Raw genomic sequence first — 15153 nt, 5'->3', positions numbered from 1 at the left:
CGTTTCTGTAACCAGAGGAGCAGAACCTTCTGTGTTTCCCTGCAGCACTTTGATTCCAGCGCCATCTGGCACCCATCCAGGGCAACCTGAACTTTCTGAGAAACGTGACTTCCTGTTCCCACCACCTCTGCGGACCGGATGCCTGGGGTGACTGAGGTGGGGAGTAGGGCTGCAGGTTAGTTTCAAAGCAGGGGGTGGGAACTCCGCTCCCACGTGCTTAGCAAGTCTCCCAGCAGCAACTGTAAAAATGAAACTGAGGTCTAGAAGCTTGGTTCTTTCAACAGCAAACTTCACTCACGTGATTCTTAAAGATCTCTGGGGAAGACTTTAAAACATAAAACTATCGACTTCTTAAAATCTAGAGTGGGCCTTACCAGCACCTAGCTCAACTCATATTTTACAAAAGAAGCCACGCAGAGGTGAGACCTATTAAGTGACATTGGTGGGGGGCGGAGGGGAATGGGAACAGGGTGCATGTTTCCTGACTCAGTGTGGTGCAGTTTCCTCCAAGGATTATAGGAAAGTGGGATTCCAAATATGAGGCCTTGGTGAGTTTTACCATATGTAAGTCATACCTCATCACCTGACTTAAAAAAAAAAAAAGTGTATGTCATCCAGGCCTCCCCTCGAACCTGAGTCTGTCTGACTCAGAGCCTGGGTGTTCCTGCGTTTTGCCTCTCAGTAGCATTGCTGTCACTACAGTGAATCCACGGTCCTTTTGTGGTTTTTGTTTGAGGAGGAAGCTGAGGACTGACGGGGATATACAGGACGAAGGCATTAACCATGGCAATTCGAAAGATAAGCTTGCTGAGTCCTGAGCGGGACAGGTCAAGAGCTGCTAGAGCACTGTGCAAATTTCACTTCCCCATGATATTAATCAGTCTTCGCCTCGAGGGGCCATTATATCCGGGCCACTCCCTGCTTGGGGTTCAGGATAGAAAAACAGGGCTGGCCCCATGATGGGAAAGGGACATTTGGTATTCTTGTTCGTTTCCTGGCCAATTACAAAATGTTAATGACATTCAAAGGAAACCTGTCTCCCTCAGTGATCTACAAATAAGGAAGGGCAACGGAAGGTGAGCCAAAGAAAAGCCAGGGTCCTCCAGGGAAGTGCAGAGCAAAACCAGTCAGCGCCAATAATCACCAGAGGGAAAAGCATCCTGATTTACAAAGGAAATAGACATCCCAGTAAATTGGAAAAGCAGCGCAGGCTGAAATCAGGTGGGATGGAGAGCTCTTAGACTAACCATAGCTGCTTTTTAAACCTCAAGGATTTGTTACTAAGAACCATTTCTCAAGCAAGGTGATAGAACGAATGGTAGTCTCCTTAACATCCATAGTAAACACGTAAACATGCAATACCAATAAGGTGTGTAAGAGGAGTTAGGAAACAAGAAGAGAACAGAGACAAAGTTTTTTTTAACTTTGCATGGTAACAGAAAGCGTTCTTTGATAACGTTCTTTAGGAAGGTCAACGTAAAATTTTGTTTTGTTCCTTATGAACACTTTTTAAAAATATATTCATTTATTTTGGTTGCACTGGGTCTCACTTGTGGCAGGCGGGCTCCTTGGTTGTGGCTTGAGGGCTCCTTAGTTGTGGCTCGCCAGCTCCTTAGTTGTGGCACATGGGCTCCTCAGTTGCGGCACACGGGCTCCTTAGTTGTGGCATGCGAACTCTTAGTTGCAGCATGCATGTGGGATCCAGTTCCCTGACCAGGGATCGAACCTGGGCCCCCTGCATTGGGAGCGTGGAGTCTTACCCACTGCACCAGCAGGGAAGTCCCCCTTATGAACATTCTTGATGAATTTGGCTCTGGTGGTTAAAATGATATTAAATTCAAGATCGCAAATTTTTCCTTTGAGAGCATAGGCTTGCTGGTCAGGATCAATTAATTTTGATCCTTCCTACAGTTTTGGTGTGTTTTTTTTTTAAATTAATTTATTTATATTTGGCTGTGTTGGGTCTTCGTTGCTGCGCACGGGCTTTCTCTAGTTGAGGCGAGCGGGGGCTACTCTTCGTTGCGCTGCGCGGGCTTCTCATTGCAGTGGCTTCTCTTGTTGCAGAGCACAGGCTCTAGGTGCATGGGCTTCAGTAGTTGGGGCACGCAGGCTCAGTAGCTGTGGCTTGCGGGCTCTAGAGCACAGGCTCAGTAGTTGTGGCGCACAGGCTTAGTTGCTCTGCGGCATGTGGGATCTTCCTGGACCAGGGCTCAAACCCGTGTCCCCTGCATTGGCAGGCAGATTCTTAACTACTGAGCCACCAGGGAAGCCCCAGTTTGGGTTTTTATCAGCTATAAGTCTTGGCTTTCTAGGGGCTGAATCTTTTTATTCCCCAGCACTCTGAACCGACCTCCACTCCCAGCCAGTGCTGCAATAGCTGAGCGGATGGGTTCAGCAACTTCTGAATTTCCCTTTTGGAAATTGCTGTGTATTTGATGAGACCTATTCAATAGCTCCCCAGTCTCTTTTAAGAGTTGTTCATTTGTTTTCTCTTTTCTGCTGCTTTAGCCTTTCTCATCTCCACTTTGCTCTGTGGGCATTTTTGCATGTTAGATGGCTTCTTTAAACACAGGATCGGGACTTCCCTGGTGGTCCAGTGGTTAAGGCTCTGCGCTCCCAATGCAGGGGGACCGGGTTCAATCCCTGGTCAGGAAACTAAGTACCACATGCCACAACTAAAAGATCCCACATGCCACAACGAAGATCCCACACGCTGCAATTAAGACCCGGCGCAGCCAATTAATAAACAAACAAACAAACACAGGATCAAGATATGTTCCAGGGATGTCTTAGGCAACAGTTTCTGGACATTCAAGTTCATGAAAAGAGGGGTCAAAAGATTATGAAGGCTGTTCAGCATGACAGTGGGATGAATGAAAATAATCACTTGGTTTGAGGCCTGGTTGCTTTAAGGTATCTATAAGGATATATTAATTCTCTGCTTTTAGAAGTTCTCTAGTTCTAGAAATGACTCACATATCTTGGGAGGGCTTGAGTGCCAGGTTGGAAGACCTGCCACAGACTCAGGGCGCTTTATTTTGTCCTTTCCTACTTCGTTCACTCACTCCGGGAGTGACATGATTCTCTAGTGAATCTGCGAAGCTGAAGACTTGCCCAACCAATGGCTTGCAGGGGCTTGGAGCAGGCAGAATGTTCTAGGAGACGTGTTCTCTGTCTGTCTGCAACTCGTGTTTGCTTCAGCCTGGTGATGAGTTTACCATGATATGAACTGCATTGCTTCAGGAGGAAAGAAAGAACAGGAAACCACAACAGGGGCACCCAGAGCTCACCTTTCGTCCTGCCTGTCTCCTGGGCACGGCTCCTTCACCTGCTCTTCCACTGAGGAGCCCTTCCCCAACCCGTGCTGATCCTCTGCCTGCACCTTCACTGGAGCCCAGAGAGCACAGCCACAGGGCTCTGGTGGCTGAGGGTGCCCCCCACCATCTCATGTCATGCAGGAAGAAGCAACCAACCTGAGGCCCCTCAGCTGCAGACGTAAACCCATTTCTTCTGCTAAGAAACTCTCAAAATCCTTTTCCACCTTCTAGACCAGCAATGCTAAGGATGGATTTGAATCTATCCAGGCCTTTTGTACTCCACTGGGCAAAGTGTCTGTTCTGCCTAAAATGAAGGGCTCGGAAATGTGAGAGTCCCTAGCCCCAGAGATCAGGAACGATCATGTCTACGGCTCTTTCCCCATCTCCATGTGGGTCCCCAAGACTGCGCCTGTGCCTCCTTTGTCACTGTCCACTCCTAGCACTCGGACTCCCTTGCTCATCCCAGAAAAGCCCCACTCCCATGGCAACATAGGTTCCAGCCCTAAGCACAGGCACAGTGGCACCCTGGGAAGTTCTGCCCCAACCTGAAACTCAACCTCTACACTTTTGTGTCAAGATTTGTCTCGACAGGATCATTTCCGTTGCTGGGTTGGAAGCCATCTTCTCCCTTCAAGTCAGCCCACCTTTATATCCGGGAGTTCTCAGTAACCCGAAGGGAATCCCAGCCTCCTGACACTATACCCCACCAGCTTGTCCCATTTCCCCACCATCCACTTGACGCCCCAATTAGCCATTGAGACATCTTGGACAATTTTAAGCCATAATGGCCTCAGGTTTCCCTCTGTTTCAAGCTACAGATGTGGAACAGTTAAGAAGAAGAATCTTGCTGATTGCTTTGTGCAACCATTTTTACTATTTTATAGCCCATATGGAAAAATACAATTTACAAATGCCTCATCAAGGAGTTTGGCTGAAAATGGTATTCCAGGCCTGTTCTGTAATCAGAAAAACACACACACACACCAACGAGCGGTATTCAGCTAAGAATTCAATGCCAGCTCATTTCTTCTTTAAAGGAATGTCACATCAAGGAAGAATTCTCTGCCACAAAGCAGGATGAGATGTCAGGTGGAGAGAAATGAGGATTACAGAGCTACTTCTCCGGCACAACCGCCTAGAAACAACCCAAAAAAGGATTCTGCAGTGTTTGACAGGCACAAAGCCTTTTTTTAAGAACTCCAAGTGTCCAAGCTAGAAAACCCTGAAGAAATTCTTCTCATTTCTCAGATGGGGCAATTTATCTCTTTTCTCAGCTGGAGTATTTGTGAGCTGTCTCTCAGAAAGAAACGACTCAACACGAAAATCTTTAAGCCTTTGTAAAGGGAGGAAGTGTATTTGAGGCAACGCTGGCTTAAGGAAGCTAAAACACTTGCAAATGCATTTTTCACATAGGTTTTGTGAACTAACCAAAGCGTTTAGGACGCACATGGTCACTTCAATTTTTTTTTTCCACTAGAGGTTATCTGCAAAGACCACAGGAAATGTTTAAGCAAATTTAAAGGCTATTTCTCAAGAGTTATTAGAATAAGTACAGTAATTTAGTGACTTGGTTTCTAACAACTCAAGGCCTGACTCCTCCCACACCCAACATCGTTCTCCACATGGTTATGTGAACTGGCCAACAAATAACAATAATGCTGGCTAACAAATTAGGAATGGCTTTTTAAAATGTTCACTCTTATCGCACTCATTGAGAATGAACTTAAAAGAATGTACAACTTGGATTAGTAGACGGACAGAGGGACAGATGGATGGATGGATAAGCAAGTATAGCAAAATGTCAGTGGTGGGATCTGGGTGGTGGGAACATGGGTGTTCCCTCTAGAATTCTTTCCACCTGGTATTATGTTTGAAATTTTTAATAAGAAATGTTAGAAAAAACCTACCACTCATTTTGAGAACATCTAGAAGTCTTAGATGTGCCTATGGGGCTAAAGGCTGGGAACATCCATGCTCTGTAGCCTGAATTAGTGATTTAAGCTCTGATGGCCAGGCCAACATTGCAGATTTATCATACGGGGCTGGTAGTGCAGGAGATGGAGGTTTCACTCCCAGTAATCCTGTAGGTGCTTGAGTGTTTCATGTTCATTTAAATTTCCGCATTTTCTCCAATTCTTAGGCTCTTGGCAAAAGTTGTGTTTTTTGTTTGTTTGTTTTTACCAAGTCTCTCTCTCTCTTTTTTCCCCCCAAAAGCAAACAACTTTTTATTGAAGTATAGTTGATTTACAATGTTGTGTTAGTTTCAGGTGTACAGCAAATTGGTTCAGTTATACATATATACGTATAACTGAGTCAATATAATGTGTGTGTGTGTTCTTTTTCTGATTCTTCTCCATTATAGGTTATTACAAGATACTAAATATAGTTCCCTGTGCTATAAGTAGGTCCTTGTTTGTTTTATATATAGTAGTGTGTATCTGTTAATCTCAAACTCCTAATTTATCCCTCCCCACCTTGGCAGAAGTTTTTACTGGAATGCCACAGCACATTTTAGGCTCTGGCTGTTTAAGGATAAATGTCTGCATTCATCCCTTGCAGAAAGCCTCCTCTCCCTGACACCCCTCCCCGACTGATGCCCCTCTTCTGTGTGCTCCTTTGTGCAAACTCTGTCAGGGCCCTTCTCAGTGCGCTTTTCAGGAGTCTCTCCAGCTAGTAGATTAGAATTCCCTGGAGGGCAAGAACAGTCTTGGTCAACTTTGGTTCTCCAGCACTCACTGCACGGCTGGCCCATCGTGGGCCACCAGCAAATGCTGCCTTTGTCTGTAGGTGGATGAGTGCTGTGTATTTATATAGGGGCGCAGGCCCAAGCTTTCCCATCAAATGGCAGTTAACCCACCCAGTCCTGAGAATGACACGTCTGCTTAGAGCAGAGGGTCCCCACGTCGCTGTCCCCTGGAATCTCTGGGGGAATGCCAAATCACACAGCTGCCTCCGTCCTCCCTGCTGAGTTTCTGATTAACTGAGCTGGCATGTTTCCTGGGCCTCAGGACGTTAAAATCTCCCCAGGGACAGAAATGGGCCAGCTGCACTGAGAACCCCTGGGTTGGGGCTTTTGGGGCTACCAGATAGTTTCACTTACTCTCTGTCATTTGATTCTCGGGACGGTCTAACAGGTCACCAGGGCAGTGGTTCCCAACTGGGGCCGATTTTGCCCTCCAGGGGACAGATGTCAGTGTCTGGAGGCTTTTTTTGGTGTCACATCTGGGAGTGAGGGCATCTAGTGGGTAGAGCCCAGGGGTGCTGCTAAACATCCTACAGGTGCACAGGACTGTCCCCCTCAAAGAATGACCCGGCCCACATGCCACTAGGGCTGAGATGGAGCCCCCCTGGTCTATGGTAACCTGCGTCCAGCTCAGGCATCTTAGACTCATTTCTTTGCTGTTATTCCTCCGCGCACGCCGTGCCCCTGCCCCAGATAAGACAGACAGCTGCGCAGCTGTTGGTTCCAAAGTATGTCTGAGTCAACTGTTGGTGTTACAGGTGGGATTGTCTCCAACGAATGAGAGAGCTGACCTGTGACGCGTGTGCCCTTTGTGCCAGGCCCTTCCTCCCAGGGCCATCTGCTTCTCCTGGGAGCCAGAGGTTCTAAATGCAAAAACTCAATTCATTCCACACGTCACGCATTTAATGAAGGGTGTGAGCGCCATGTTTTAAAGACAACAAGTTGCCTCCGCTCCCCAGTAGGTCTGTGTTGTCTTAGTATAAAATGAATAATCTCCCGTGTTTCAAAAACCCCTTTGCTTGAGAGACTCGGGCCTAAAACATTCTTCATCTTCCCTGCTCCCATGGAATGGAATTGAGGTGCCATAGAAGCCTAATCGTTAGCAAGGCACACTGATGCCCCTTCCTTGTAATCCCACCCTCCTCCATCCCACTAGGAATCCAAAAAATGCCTTTTAGGGCAAAGTCTAAATCACTTTTGCATTTTCGGAGCCACTTCTTGTCTTTATCATTATGGACAATTAAGGTGACGGTGCTAATGGCAACTTCTGAATAATCTGATGAGAGGTCTATTAATACAGTGTTAAATGTCACAGTTGAAATAGAAGATACAGTAGTTACGGCTGTATTGCCGGACCTAGCACAATTCCTGGCATAGGTTTACGCTTAATAAGTGTTGGCTGGATGAAACAGTGAAGTACTTGAATGAAACAGACGCAACAAATTCAAGTGATGTATAGAATGGAATAGCCCGAGTTTTTGTTTGAGGTTGATGCCTTCTCTAGTGGTTGCAGAAAGAGGTGATAGCTGGCTTTCATTTTATTATTAAAGCATGAATAAAGCATATCAATATTTATTTTCTCAGGGAACCCTTAGCATTGTTGGTGGGAATGTAAGTTGGTGCATCCATTATGGAAACCGTCTAGAGATTCCTCAGAAAATTAAACATAGAACTAACATATGATCCAGCAATCCCATTTCTGGCTGTTTAGCCAAAGGAAACGAAATAAGGCTCTGGAAGAGATATCTGCACCCCATGTTCATTGCAGCACAATTCAGAATAGCCGAGAAATGGAAACAATCTAAATGTCCATTGATGGACGAATGGATAAGCAAAATGTGATATATATATATGAATATATATATGAATATTATTCAGCCTTAAAAAAGAAGGAAATCGTGCCATTTGAGACAACATGGATGAAACTAGAGGACATAATGTTCAGTGAGATAAGCCAGACACAGAAAGATAAATACTGCATGATCTCACTTATATACGGAATCTAAAACAGTTCAACTTATAGAAGCAGAGAGTAGAATGGTGGCTGCCAGGGGATGGGTGTTAGGAGACAGGAGGTCAAAGGTTGGTCAAAGGGTACAAAGTTTCAGTTACGTAGGATGAATAAGTTCTGAGGATCTAATGTACAGCTTGGTGACCATAGTTAATAATACTGTATTGTATACTTATAACTTGCTGAGTCGATCTCAATTGTTTTCAACTCAAAAAAACAAAGGAAAAAAACCACAGTAGTAACTGTGAGGTGATGGAAATATTACTTAGCTTGATGTGGTAATCATTTCACAATGTATATCAAAACATCATATTGTATTCCTTAATATATACAATTTTTATTTGTCAGTTATAAAGCTGGAAAAAAAAGAAATGACTTACAGCATCATCAGAATGCTGATTTACTTCTATCATTAATAAATTATTTTAACATATAAAAAAATGATTTTCTCATCCTGATATCAGTATCTCCGTGTCACCAAATTATTATATGATGTGAATGAATATAATCCCGATATTCATATTAACATTTCCTGTTAGCAGACATTCATTACATTTTTCTTTAAAAGAAGGATAAACAGTTTAAAACAGGAAATATCTGACATGATTAGGTTTTTTCAAAAGAACTTTTGTGCTTTTATGAACATCTGACAAATATCCCCAGGAGCGATTTTTCCATTAGGCACAGAACTGAGGGCCCACAAAATTATTTCAGTTTCTTCTAAAAATCGGAAGGAAAAAAATTAATATAATCCAGCCTGGATTGTACTTGCCTTCATACCAACGTAGTCATAAAATATAATTTTTAATATTTTTTTTGTTGAGGAAAGAGTTCGTGAAGGGCCACATGCCTACAGCCCATGAAAGTTGTCCAGTGGTCTGGGATATCACCTCCCTACACTCCAGTACTCTACTCTTTTCAAGTAAAAAGTTGTTTTGCTCACTAGCTTCTGATTTCCGTTTTTCAGAGTTTCATTCGATTGTCTGAATGACTATCTGGGTCTTTCAGTGGAGGGTGATTGACATCTGAGGACATTTACATCCATGTGATTGACAGCTGAGGACATTTACATCCATGGACTGACTCGGAGTGGGGGAGGGGAGAGGCACTATATGAAGTGGGAATATACCAGCTTGCAGGTCAAAGGTGAGGGGTCAAAGATGACTCCGTGATTCTCAGCTCAGGGATGGGGTAGATGAAGGTGCAGTTATCTAAGAGATCTCAAATACCATGAGAGAGGAGATGGTTGATAGATGTCAGGGAGAATGAGCTAGAAAATGGCTAAGGCTGACCCTGGCAGAGATGGAGGAAAAGGAAGCAGCACTACAGACCATGACGCAGCAGCCAGAGGTGGGAGGACAAGCCAGAAAGCTGGGTCCAGAGTTCTAGAGAGGACTGAGTTCTAAGAGTTATAGAGAGGTCAGTCAATTCACAGACCTCATAGAGGTCAAGGAGGTTGAGGCTTGGATGGCCACCCCCAGCTTTGACCATCCGGAGGTCACCAGAGGTCTTTGCTTGGTAGTTTCTGAAGGGCTGTGTAGGGAGTAGTCAGATTGCAGTGGGTAGATGATACCGAGAAAGAGAGGGAAAGAGAGTTCCTCCCTCTAGGGCCAGGACAGTTTGGAAAAGAAGCCAGTGCCAGGGAGGAAGAGAGCATGCTGGTGTTTTAACTTCTGCCTCTCAAAAGTACACTTTAACAGAGAGAATGAAGTATCAATATAGTCATCTAGATCAGGGGCCAGCAAGCTATGGCTCAGAGACCAACTCCAGCCTGCTGCCACCTATGTTTGTAAATAAAGTTTTATTGGAACACAGCCATGCCCATTTGTTTATGTATTGTCTGTGGCTGCTTTTGTGGTACAAGGGCAGAGTGGAGTAGTTGCGACAGAGGCCGTCTGGCCAGCAAAACTGAAAATGTTTACCACCAGGCCCTTTACAGAAAGCTTGTCAGCCCCTGTTCTAGGTCAACTTCCTTGATGTAAAGATGAAGAAACAGACACTCCATTATATTTCTACACCCATCTGCTGTCTTGTTCTGACAAAGCAGAAATGCCTCCCGGAATGATTGATTACCTAGTACAGCCCTCATCATCCACTGAATTGCCACTCTCACTGAGGCAGATTTTCCTCCCCATTCTAGCGACAAATGGAAACTAGAGCCAAAGCCATGTTTGGCCTCTGTACGGGCCTCATTTCAGGAATGTTTCTTGGGTACATTAATGAGCAGAAGTGACTTAGCTTCAGAGCTGCTTCTGAAAACGTGGAGGTTTAAGTGAAAAGGAAATACTTTTGTTTCTGCCTCCATAATTTAGTGTGAATCAGAGTTAACAGCTCACAGCCAGGTTGCCAGTTCACAAGAAAGGATGAGGTTGCCAGAAAATCAAAATCACACAGTTTCCTGTTTCTGAAGATGATTTCAGCAGTGTCACTGAGGGTTTCAAAGACAACAGTGGCTGTTTGCCAGAGCCAGACCAGCTCCAAGGGCCTTTGTTTGCATTATTGTTTGATGGGTCAACGCACCCGCACCACTGTGTTCCTCTGTCTGCTCCCCACCCCCACTATTTTTTTGTTATGCATTAAGTTTCCTGCTGAAAATTAAATTTCCCAATTTGCTCTTTGTTGATCCAAGCAACGGATTATAGAGAAATTAGAAACGATTTGAGACACTCAGGGACTTTTTGAGCTTGCAATTGGCTATACACAAAGATGGTGGAACAATAATTTTGAAAAAGGAAAGATATTTATACTGATTTTTCAATCAATATTTACATATCTTGGCATCACAATTCCTCCCATTCACCCCATTTGAACAGGGAAAGGTGCCTCTTCCTGGCGCTGTAATCTACTTCTCCCATCATCTTCCTCCCTGCTCATCCCCACACATCCCCCACACTATTTTAAAATTATGGTACTGGACCCATGTAGGCCCTGTCACGGAGGCTCCAAGGCCAAAGCCACACTCCCAGGCTACCTAGCATGTCATTGCCATCTACACTCACAGCTTCAGCTTTGGCATGGTTGAAAATTCTTCCAAGTAATGTCCAAGAGGGACAGTTTTTTTTTTCTGGGGTGAGGCTGCTATACCAACCCAGAGGGACATGGTAGATTTTTGATGACATCTTTCAGTACAGAATGTGCGTAGGGCAACCATGGAAGGATTGGAAGACTCGCTGACCAGAGGAGCCCCCAAGATTACTTTATGTGAACTCAAACTGCTAAAGAAACGATGAAATTGTCCCAGTGTCCTGAGCTTTGGGTTCAGATCCATGGGACCATGATAGACTTGCATGGTTGAACCTCTGACCACTGCAAATAAAAATCAGACTCGAAGAGGTTAAGAGGTTCTAGAGTCTCTTTGGGAAGTAGGGGCTTTAGGCCTGGATCCAGTGCCTTGAAGGTTTCCCTTGGGCACCATTTTGGATATGGTGACCACATTGTCTGAATTAAATGCAGGAGGCGTGAACAAATATCCATAGACATGGACACACATCTGTAGGGTATCTGAAGCACTATTGCCTCCAAACCAAGATGACTTTTTCCAGGCTACATGGCATTTCTGTAATTTGTCACTCTCAAGTCTCCTATGAGAGGAGTGTTTTCTTGGGCCTGGTCATCCCAGTCTAGGTTGGCGATCAAGATCCATGCACCTCAGAAACAAGATCCAGGGTCTGTGATGTCACACAGGTGGCCTCAAGGGGAGGACACAGTGCTCTAGCCATCTTGCTCTAGGGTAAAGGCATGCAACCCCCGTATTGCAATGAAGTGGCCTCCTATCTGAAAGTCATTGAGCTTGAGCTGAAATAGAATGATTGCCAGAGTTATGGTGCTCAGCCTCTTCGTTCCTTGCTAAATAGCCATCAACCAGAATATAAGTAATCGTCTATCAGCCCCCAGTGACATTTTAGTTAAGAAAATTTTTCTGTATTTACCTAAGGCCATCCCAGAAATGGTTTTTTAAAAGTGCTTTATTCATCATAGACATTTGCTGTCCTCTTTATGATATAAAATAATTCATCATTAGTCATTTAGACTTAATCAGTGTTTAGTATTGAACCGTCTCTGAATCACCAGTGTTCTCTGTTCAAATTTCAGGTGAGTCAGGATTCATCAACACACTTGAACTTTGAACCTATATGAGTTCATGAATGCAAAAGGAACTGTGACGCAGAGATAATCTTTGGCCATTAGCATTCACCATAGCAATTACTGGGATAATCTTTCTTTATTAATTTAATTTTTATTTTATATTATAGTTGATTCACAATGTTGTGTTAGTTTCAGGTGTACAGCAAAGTAATTCAGTTATACATATGTACATATATCCATTATTTTTCAGATTATTTTCCCATATAGGTTATTACAGAATATTGAGTAGAGTTCCCTGTGCTATACAGTAGATCCTTGTTGATTATCTATTTTATATATACTAGTGTGTATATGTTAATCCCAAATTCCTAATTTATCCCTCCCCCCCACCTTTCCCCTTTGGTATGTGATAATCTTAAAACATCATAGAGAGCACCTTCAAGATGGTAGAGGAGTAAGACATGGAGATCACCTTCCTCCCCACAAATACATAAAAAATACATCTACATGTGGAACAGCTCCTACAGAACATCTACTGAACACTAGCAGAAGACCTCAGACTTCCCAAAAGGCAAGAAACTCCCCACATAACTGGGTAGGGAAAAAGAAAAAAGAAAAAACAGAGACAAAAGAATAGGGACGGGACCTGCACATGTGGGAGGGAGCTGTGAAGGAGGAAAAGTTTCCACACAGTAGGAAGCCCCTTCACTGGCGGAGACGTGGGGTGGCGGGGGGGAGAAGCTTCGGAGCCACAGAGGAGAGTGCAGCAACAGGGGTGCAGAGGGCAAAGCGGAGAGATTCCTGCACAGAGGATTGGTGCCGACCAGCACTCACCAGCCTGACAGGCTTGTCTGCTCACTTGCTGGGGCGGTTGGTGGCTGGGAGCTGAGGCTCAGGCTTCAGAGTTCAGATCCCAGGGAGAGGACTGGGGTTGGCTGCGTGAACACAGCCTGAAGGGGGATAGTGCACCACAGCTAACCAGGGGGGAGTCCAGGAAAAAATCTGGAACAGCCTAAGAGTCAAGAGACCATTGTTTTGGGGTGCGCTAGGAGAGGAGATTCAGAACACCACCTAAATGAGCTTCAGAGATGAGCGTGGACACCAGAGATGGGCATAAAATGCTAAGGCTGCTGCTGCAGCCACCAAGAATCCTGTGTGCAAGCACAGGTCACCATCCACACCTCCCCTCCCGGGAGCCTGTGCAGCCCACCACTGCCAAGGTCCCGAGATCCAGGGACAATTTCCCCAGGAGAACACACAGCGCGCCTCAGGCTGTTGCAACGTCACACTGGCCTCAGCCGCTGCAGGCTCGCCCAGCATTCCATACCCCTCCCTCTCCCTAGCCTGAGTGAGCCAGAGCCCCCTAATCAGCTGCTACTTTAACCCCCTCCTGTCTGGGTGAAGAACAGACACCAGAGGGTGACCTACACATAGAGGAGGGGCTGAATCCAAAGCTGAACCCCAGGAGCTGTGTGAACAAAGAAGACAAAGGGAAATTCCTCCATGCAGCCTCAGGAGCCTCGGATTAAATCTCCACAATCATCTCAATGTACCCTGCATCTGTGGAATACCTGAACAGACAATGAATCATCCCAAAATTGAGGCAGTGGACTTTGGGGGCAACTGCAGACTTGGGGTTTGCTGTATGCGACTGACTAGTTTCTGATTTTTATGTTTATCTCAGTATAGTTTTTAGCACTTGTTATCATTGGTGGATTTTTTTATTGGTTTGGTTGCTCTCTTCTTTTTATTTTTTATTACTTAAAATTTTTTAAATTATTTTTTTAATATATTTTTAAATTTTTTATTTTAATAACTTTATTTCATTTTATTTTTCTTTCTCTCTTTTTTTTTCTCCCTTTTCTTCTGACCTGTGTGGCTGACAGGGTCTTGGTGCTCCGGCCAGGTGTCAGGCCTGAGACTCTGAGGTGGGAGAGCCAAGTTCAGGACATTGGACCACCAGAGACCTCCCAGCCCCATGTAATATCAATTGGCGAGAGCTCTCCCAGAGATCTCCGTCTCAATGCTAAGACCCAGCTCCACTCAATGACCAGCAAGCTCCAGTGCTGGACACTCCATGCCAAACAACTAGCAAGACAAAAACACAACCCCACCCATTAGCAGAGAGGCTGCCTAAAATCATAATAAGTTCACAGACACTCCAAAACACACCACCGGACACAGTCCTGCCCACCAGAAAGACGAGATCAAGCCTCATCCACCAGAACACAGGAACGAGTCCCCTCCACCAGGAAGCCTACACAACCCACTGAACCAACCTCACCCACTGGGGGCAGACACCAAAAACAACGGGAAGTACGATCCTGCAGCCTGTGAAAAGGAGACCCCAAACACAGTAAGATAAGCAAAATGAGAAGACAGAGAAACACACAGCAGATGAAGGAACAAGATAAAAACCCACCAGACCTAACAAATGAAGAGGAAATAGGCAGTCTACCTGAAAAACAATTCAGAGTAATGAGAGTAAAGATGATCCAAAATCTTGGAAATAGAATGGAGAAAATACAAGAAATGTTTAACAAGGACCTAGAAGAACTAAAGAGCAAACAAACAATGATGAACAGCACAATAAATGAAATTAAAAATTCTTTAGAAGGAGTCAATAGCAGAATAACTGAGGCAAAAGAATGGATAAGTGACCTGGAAGATAAAATAGTGGAAATAACTACTGCAGAGCAGAATAAAGAAAAAAGAATGAAAATAATTGAGGACAATCTCAGAGACCTCTGGGACAACATTAAATGCACCATCATTCGAATTATAGGGGTCTCAGAAGAAGAAGAGAAAAAGAAAGGGACTGAGAAAATATTTGAAGAGATTATAGTTGAAAAATTCCCTAATGTGGGAAAGGAAATAGTCAATCAAGTCCAGGAAGTACAGAGACTCCCGTACAGGATAAATCAAAGGAGAAACATGCCAAGACACATTAATCAAACTATCAAAAATTAAATACAAAGAAAAAATATTAAAAGCAG

General features: G+C 44.5%; 1 long non-coding RNA gene across 1 annotated transcript in view; it reads left to right on the top strand.

The window, feature by feature from the left end:
- The window catches only part of LOC132482394 (uncharacterized), a 63525-nt gene extending 48961 nt beyond the window's left edge, over positions 1-14564 (top strand). The window contains exon 4 of the long non-coding RNA XR_009530915.1: positions 14044-14564. This is a non-coding gene — a long non-coding RNA (uncharacterized LOC132482394). The remainder of the gene's footprint in view (positions 1-14043) is intronic.
- The last annotated feature ends 589 nt before the right edge of the window (positions 14565-15153 follow it).

Source organism: Mesoplodon densirostris, chromosome X, assembly GCF_025265405.1.
Source record: "Mesoplodon densirostris isolate mMesDen1 chromosome X, mMesDen1 primary haplotype, whole genome shotgun sequence".
NCBI classification, from domain to species: domain Eukaryota; kingdom Metazoa; phylum Chordata; class Mammalia; order Artiodactyla; family Ziphiidae; genus Mesoplodon; species Mesoplodon densirostris.
Note: the sequence above shows the minus strand (reverse complement) of the source record. Positions and strands in the feature narration are given on the sequence as shown.